The sequence below is a fragment of the Ascaphus truei genome, chromosome 5 (assembly GCF_040206685.1).
Source record: "Ascaphus truei isolate aAscTru1 chromosome 5, aAscTru1.hap1, whole genome shotgun sequence".
Classification (NCBI taxonomy): Eukaryota; Metazoa; Chordata; class Amphibia; order Anura; family Ascaphidae; genus Ascaphus; species Ascaphus truei.
In genome coordinates, this window is record NC_134487.1 from 89,601,302 (window position 1) to 89,609,949 (window position 8,648).

An 8,648-nucleotide genomic window follows, 5' to 3' on the forward strand; every position below is an offset into this window, starting at 1 on the left:
CATGGATCCCTGTATGGGAGATCTGCGGGACCAGTCTGCTAGAGATAAAGAAGTAATCGATTCTGCTATAAGTTGAATGCGGGTGGGAGAAGAAGGTATAATCCCTGTCGTGGGGGTGTTGTTCCCGCCATATGTCTAGCAGTTGGTTTTTTGCTAGACCCCTACGTAGGGCCTTTGGGATAGCCTTTGGGTAACGCTGAGTTTGATGTGACCTATCGAGCTTGGGATTTAGAGCTAGGTTAAAGTCTCCTGCTACAATTATGGGACCCTTGGCAGTTGTATGTAGTTTGTTGAAAAAGGTCGTGAAGAATTGTGGCTCTTGGATATTGGGGGCATACAGTGTTGCCAATGTTAGTGGTTGATTATTTAGGGTGCCTATTAGGATTAGGTATCTGCCTTCCTTATCTTTGAGGGTTTTCTCTAGATGGAAAGGGCATTTATTGTGAAAGATGATGGCTACTCCTCGTTTTTTTGTAGTAGACGAGGAGGTATAGAATTGTCGGAAGTGTTTGTCCAGGTATTTTGGAGTGTTCTTAGAGCTAAAGTGTGTTTCCTGGATTAGGATAATGTCCGCCTGCTTTCTTTGATAGTCAGTACAAGCTACCTTTCTCTTGCTTGGGCTATTGAGGCCTTTTACATTGTGAGATAATATAGTCAGCCCCATGGTAAGATGTATTGGAGGGCTAGTGTAAGTGGGATCTGTGTGTTATACAGAGTGGTGGGGTGTGGTACCTGTACATCCAGTGTCTTTGGAGCGAGTGTGTTGCAGAGGCGGTCATTGATTTCGGACAGATGTCGCGGCATTCCGGTGGGGAGGGGAGGGGGAGGAAAGGAGACAAAAAACATTAGTAACATAAACAACAGTGGAGAACCAATAAGGGTCAAAGACTCTTGTGGATCTCTTGCCTTTGGGAGGGCAAATTGCCAGCAATTATCTGCACAGCCTGTGCAGTTGCCCCTGGAGTTTGGGGCATGCTCCTCCCAGAGGACTTTGTGGCTTGTCCTATAATAAGCTAGGACATGCCATGTCGGCTTCATGACGATAGCCAGGGAAGGGAGAAGACTCCCCCTCGACTTTTGTGGATGAAAATACAACTAGCGTGAACTTTGCATAACAACAATTTTTTTTTTTTTTTTCCCATTATTTTTATTTTATTTTTTATATGGGGATAAGGTAACCCAGAGACCAGCCAGGCGGACGCTATGGTGGATGTCTGCATTAAGGGGACAGCTACCTGTCAGGAGAGTAGTTCCTCATAGGGAGGGATTTATACTAGGGGGGTCTCAGCTGTGGGATCAGTGCTCTTACGATGCTAAGAAGGGCATTGATAATGTGGAGATCACTAGTTAGCACCTCTAGCTCACAGTCCCTCCCTTGCTTGTCTTCCCCAGGTATCGCACAATATATATATAATACAGGCGGCAGGGGGGGGGAGGGGGCGAACCATGACTCTCTTTCTATATAGTGGCGGTCATGCCCCGTGTCCCGTCGCCCCCACCCCACCCAACCCCCTCCGATAAACACTGACCCACCCCCCCCATCACATTGGGTGTTCTGTGCCACTATGCCCATGGGTGTGCACATTCCCCCCAGGACTAACGGGAAGTCCTTTGTGATGACGCCTCCATGACGCCGCAGGATCAGCTGTCCACACCGAGGGGTGAGTTGGGCGTGGATATGGGGGGAGAAGCGGCCGCCAGATGCGTCAACCGCATATATCGGGACTCTTTAGTGTGCCCCCTGTAGGGAGTGGGGGGCGCCCCCGTCATCTGTGTCTCCCTCTTCTGCAGTGCTGCATGGACCCTTCAAGATGGCTGCTGGCCGCCTCCGAGTGCAGAGCGCTTCCGCGGGGGTAGCAAGATGGCCGCCGTCTCAAACCAAACTTTTGAAGGTCCCAACTTTATGGACAACGTGGATGGACAAACGAGCAGTCCAGTGGTCGTGCCGCTTTAAGGCTCAACTGGTTGTTGCCGGACCTCAGTTAAGGGCCATATCCCGTGACTTGCTGCGTTGGCGAGTCACTCGGTTCCAGCCCGGCTCCGGGGAGGCTGTTTCTGCGACTTGCAGGTGCGTAATTTGTTCCTTGAGGCCCAGCTTCACTAGAAAGCGGTCTTGGTCTTCAGGGGAGCGTAGTATGTGTGCGGCTCCATTCTTTAGGACCTGGAGACCGAAGGGGAATACCCACCGGTACCTGATCCCCTTGTCTCGGAGGAGTCTGGTGACCGGGCCAATGGCTTTGTCTAGGGGTTGAGTATATATATATATATATATATATATATATTGGTCTAGGGGTTGAGTATATATGGGTCTGGGGGGCAGGGTGGGGGAGTAGGTATGGGGGGCTTAGTAGGCATGGGCCGGGGAGGTATTAGGTATGACCTAGGTGGTATGATGTATGGACATGGGGGGAGTAAGTGCGGGCCTGGGAGCGGGAGGAGTAGGCAAGGGTCTTAGGGGGGGAAGGGGTTGGGCTGGGGAGCGTAGTACGAAAGGGCCTTGGCCTTGTTTCGTATTTATTTTTTATTAGCTCATTTCAGTTGTATTTTGTTCTCCTTAAAGGTAGAAATTGTTGTAAGTTCTTAATTGTATCATTGTGTAATTGAGTATATTCGTTAAAGGGACTGCGTGCGTGCGTGCGTGTGTGTATGTGTGTGTATATATATGTGTGTATATATATATATATATATATATATATATATATATATATATACCATAATACTGAGTTAAGTTATGGTGAGTAAAAAAAGTGACAAAAACCCTCCACAGGAAAGCAAATATGCAAATATAGCTGTATGCTCATCTGCATGTCTTAGGCAGGTCTGCAACCCCGCCTTTCCCCATCATCACCCAGCATACAGCACTTCCACTGCAGCAAGGGATTCTGGGAAATGACATGCAAATGAGCACACAGTGTCACTTTTTGCCTCAATAACCATTTTTAACATGGTTCCCTATAGGCTTAAGCTTGCTGCATGGTCACAGCTTTGAGCACAGCCTATAGGGAACCATGTTAAAAATGGTTATTGAGGCAAAAAGTGACACTGTGTGCTCATTTGCATGTCATTTCCCAGAATCCCTTGCTGCAGTGGAAGTGCTGTATGCTGGGTGATGATGGGGAAAGGCGGGGTTGCAGACCTGTCTAAGACATGCAGATGAGCATACAGCTATATTTGCATATATATATATATATATATATATATATATATATATATATACACACACACACATGATGAACCAATATACAAATAAATGTAGAAGGGTTATCAAAAACATGCTGTACTACAAATACCACTTCTCCATCCAGACACAATACAATAAAATCAATTTCCTTTAATAATCCAATCTGATCTTCCAATCAAAATCCTCAAATGCCAATCAAAAGCCACAAATGCCACTGAAAACATTGCATTTACATTCTATACTTGATGCATACAATCTATGCACCATATATATTCTGCAAATGAATGGCCATCCTCACATGGTATGGTAGCCAATCAGAGCATGGGAACTCCATCCCAACTCTGATTGGCTCTAGTATACCATGTGACAGAGGCTTGGGAGGAGAGCGGATGTGACATCATTGAAAGCCTGTCACATGGTACTAGAGCCAATCAGAGTAGGGATAGACTTCCCACTCTCTGATTGGCTACCATACCATGTGAGGCCGGACATGTTTCTTTAATGATGTTATCTTAAAGGCAATTGAAGCAAAGCCATTCTGATTGGCTGTGCTTTCATTGCCTTTAAGTGACGTCATCATTTTTTTTCTCTCGGCCAAAACACATGGTTTTCACGGGCCAATCAGGCCCGTGGGAACCATGACAAAAATGTGACGTCATAGGCCTTTAAAAGCCTATGTCTTCTCATTTTGAAGGCAGACGCCGAGGAGGAAGGACCTCCTACAGAAGAAGAAGGCCAGGGCATGGCCATAGAAGAAATGAAGACCCCGGAAGAAAGCCGCAGATAGAAGAAAGAAGAATACAGATGAAGATAGATTACAAATAGAAGACCCGTGGATTGTTTTGGATTTTTATTTTAATGTTTATCATTTTATGGTTTTTTATTTTATGGGTTCCTGTGCGTGGTGGATTGGTTCGAGAGTAAGCTGTTCAACGGGAGTCGGTGAGTGGGTCAAGTAATGGTAAGTGAACTAAAGAAATGTATTTTATTTAACTTGTTCTTTTTTTTAAAGCTTTTTTACGTGTATATTAATTTATTTTTGGTATATCATTTCTTGCCACTGTATGTGTGTATGTATGTACAGTATGTCTAGATCGATATATACATACAGGGTAAGAAATGATGTTGTTTTAAAAGCTTGATTTGCTGTGTTTTAAATTATTTTGGCTATGCTGCTATGCATAAATGTGTGTGTCATGTATTTTAAAATTAGATAGATGTAATTGTTGCTATTGTATGGTGTACTTTAGGTCCGGGTGAGGCTTGCTTTTGTATATTGTATTCTTGTTGGTACTTATATTTTTTCAGAGGATAACTTGTTCTGTTCAACGATTGAATTAGTTAATTGTTTAATTGTTAGGGATGGAATGTAAATTGTTTAGGGATTTAATTAATGAATGCTAATTGATTTGTGGTTACTGGATTGGTTTAAATAGTATACTTGTTTGGATGTATTGGTATTTTGTTTGGAATATGTTATTGTTAACATTCATTTGCAGAATGTATATGGTCCATAGATTGTATGCATCATGTATACAATGTAAATACAATGTTTTCAGTGGCATTTGTGGCTTTTGATTGGCATTTGAGGATTTTGATTGGAAGATCAGATTGGATTATTAAAGGAAATTGATTTTATTGTATTGTGTCTGGATGGAGAAGTGGTATTTGTAGTACAGCATGTTTTTGATAACAATTCTACATTTATTTGTATATTGGTTCACCATGTGTGTATATATATATATATATATATATACAGTGCTTGACAAATCACCCAAAAATCTACTCGCCGAACCAAAAAATCTACTCGCCACCTAGTCCCGCCCCAACCCCGCCTCTAGTCCCGCCCCCAACCCCGCCTCCAATCCCGCCCCCAGCCCCGCATTTAAAAAAACCCATAAATGAAATAAATGTAATCAATTCCTAGTAAGAACATTCGTTTTTGACATACTGCACCGACACACTTTATTCGAGCAAATACCCGGTATGTACCTGGCAGATACCTGGAATGCGCCACTCCTCACCTCTGACAAGCCCCGTTGCATTTGCCTTCCCAGCCTGGGTTCATGCCTGGCTGATGGGCGGCTGATCTGTTAAATGATAATGATTAGGATTTAATAGGCTGCAATGCTTCGCGTGTCTACCAGATGGCATAAATTCATGAATTGTAATGCAGTATATATATATATACTGTGCAGTATTGCAGCCAGCGGGAATAAAATGCTTCAATCCCTGCTTGGAAAATAACTCAATGCACTCGGGCAGAAAACAGTCACAAACCTCAATACACCCGGGTATACCCGAATTCGTGGGACTAGCCAAGCTCGAATAAAGTGTGTCGCCAGTGTAAGTTTATTTATTGTATTACATTATACTACAATTAGTCCGTGTGTGTGTATATGTGTGTGTGTGTGTGTATAAATGTCGAATCTAGAAAAAAAAGCCAGATGTGAATGACTAGTTTCCTGCACCCCTTAACTAGTGCCTGGATGCCCCTGCTTCACAATATTTAAAGCAGCAATCCCACCTGGGATCTTACCTGATCCGCAGACCCTCAATGTCCAGGTACCTCATTTCCGCAATGTTATACATTGGAGGGGAGGTGTTCCCTACCTGTCTTCTGGGTTAGGGGGGGTTCCGATGTCTTCCGTGTGAAGCTTGAATCAGATTTGGAAGTAAGCAGTATAGGTTATTTCGGTGTAGTATAGGGCAGTTAAGATATACAGGGTAAATAAAATATCCAGATCCAGATTGTGAGACAGAGAGAGGGTGAGACAGAGAGAGGGTGAGACAGAGAGAGGGTGAGACAGAGAGAGGGTGAGACAGAGAGAGGGTGAGACAGAGAGAGGGTGAGACAGAGAGAGGTTGAGACAGAGAGAGGGTGAGACAGAGAGAGGGTGAGACAGACGGAGAGAGAGGGTGAGACAGACGGAGAGAGAGGGTGAGACAGACGGAGAGAGAGGGTGAGACAGATGGAGAGAGAGGGTGAGAGAGACGGAGAGAGAGGGTGAGAGAGACAGAGAGAGAGGGTGAGAGAGACGGAGAGAGAGGGTGAGAGAAACGGAGAGAGAGGGTGAGAGAGACGGAGAGAGAGGGTGAGAGAGACGGAGAGAGGGTGAGAGAGACGGAGAGAGGGTGAGAGAGAGGGTGAGAGAGAGACGGAGAGAAGGTGAGAGAGAGACAGAGAGAGGGTGAGAGAGAGACGGAGAGAGGGTGAGAGAGAGACGGAGAGAGGGTGAGAGAGACGGAGAGAGGGTGAGAGAGAGACGGAGAGAGGGTGAGAGAGAGTGAGGGAGAAACCGAGAGAGGGAGAAACCGAGAGAGGGAGAAACCAAGAGAGAGAGGGTGAGAGACGGAGAGAGGGTGAGAGACGGAGAGAGGGTGACTGTGGGGGGATGGGGTGACAGGGTGTGGGGATGGGGTGACTGGGTGTGGGGATGGGGTGACTGGGTGTGGGGATGGGGTGACGGTGTGGGGATGGGGTGATGGTGTGGGGATGGGGTGACTGGGTGTGGGGATTGTGTGATTGGATGGGGTGACTGGGTGGGGTGATGTGGGGTGGTGGGGTGACGGGGTGTCTGACTGGGTGGGAATTACTGACTGTGACTGGGTGGGGATTACTGACTGTCTGACTGGGTGGGGATTACTGACTGTCTGACTGGGCAGGGGGCAGGGGGCAGGGGGGTGGGATGACTGACTTTTGACTGACTGGGTGGGGGGGGAGTGACTGGGTGGGGGGGAGTGACTAACTGGGGGGGGGAATGACTGACTGGGTGGGGGGGGGACTGACTGACTGGGTGGGGGGGTATGACTGATTGACTGGGTGGGGGGGGGACTGACTGACTGGGTGGGGGGGTATGACTGACTGACTGGGTGGGGGGGGTATGACTTACTGACTGGGTGGGTGGGGACACACACACACACACACACACACACACACACACACACACACACACACACACACACACACACACACACCACTCTCTCTCTCTCATACACACACACACACACACACACACTCACACTCTCTCTCGTTGGGGGGGGCGTCAGGGGGGAGTGGAGACAGCCACGGGGACCGAAGGGAACACCCCTGCCCCGCGCGTGCAGCCACAGGAGCGGAACCGGAGGGGGGGAAATCCCCTGCTGTCATAGCCTGCCCCGCGCGAGCAGCCACGGGGACAGGAGCAGAGACCAGAGGGGAACCGGGTTCGGGGGGGGGAGGGACGACATTCCCCTCTATCATCTCCTGCCCCGGGCGTGCAGCCACGGGGACAGGAGCGGGACCGGAGCACACGCGGGACAGGGTGGAAATCTCCCGCTGTCATCTCCTGCCCCACGCGAGCAGCCACAGCCACAGGGACAGGAGCGGAGATTGAGGGGATGAGGGGGGAAGCGTGAGCAGGAGACAGGGAATGAGCGCGCGAGGAGCAGCCATTACTTACCCCTGCAGAGAAGGGCTCCATTCCACGTCATGGCCAATTGGCCAATCAGCCAGGAGGATATTTTTTTGTTATTTATTTATTTTTACATTTGTGGGAGGGGGGGGGGGAGCGGAAAGGGAGGGGGAAGCGGAGACAGCCACGGGGACCGAGGGGAACACCCCTGCTGGCATCGGAAGCAGCCACGGGCACTGGGGGAAAGCGGGGATCGTAGGGCAACCGGGACGGGAGGGGGGGGAGACATCACCCACTGTCATCTCCTGCCCCACGCATGCAGCCACAGGGACAGGAGCGGAACCGGAGGGCAAGCAGGACAGGGAGGGGGGGGAGACATCGCCCGCTGTCATCTCCTGCCCCACGCATGCAGCCACAGGGACAGGAGCGGAACCGGAGGGCAAGCGGGACAGGGGAGGTGGGGGAGACATCGCCCGCTGTCATCTCCTGCCCCACACGTGCAGCCACAGGGACAGGAGCGGAACCAGAGGGCAAGCAGGACAGGGGAGGGGGGAGAAATCCCCTGCTGTCATCTCCTGCCCCGCGCGTGCAGCCACAGGGACAGGAGCGGAACCGTGGGACAGGGGGGGAAATCCCCTGCTGTCATCTCCTGCCCGACAGGAGCGGAGACTGGAGGGGATGAGGGGGGAAGCGCGGGCAGGAGACAGGGAGCAGCCATTACTTACCCCTGCAGAGAAGGGCTCCATTCCGCGTCACGACCAATTGGCCAATCAGCCAGGAGGATATTTGTATTTATTTATTTATTTAAAAAAAAAAATTTGCGCAGAGCAGGGGGAAAAAGTAGCTGGCCACCGGCCAATTTCCGTTCGCGCCTGGCGAGTGGGCGACCGGGTTTGTCGAGCACTGTATATATATATATATATATATATATGTATTGCTTGACCTGAAGAAGAGAGGAGAACTCTCGAAAGCTTGTCCTATGACATAAATTGTTAGTCCAATAAAAAAGGTATCACCTAATACTGAAGAACTCATTTATTCTGCACTATCGCAACTGGACTAACACGGCTACT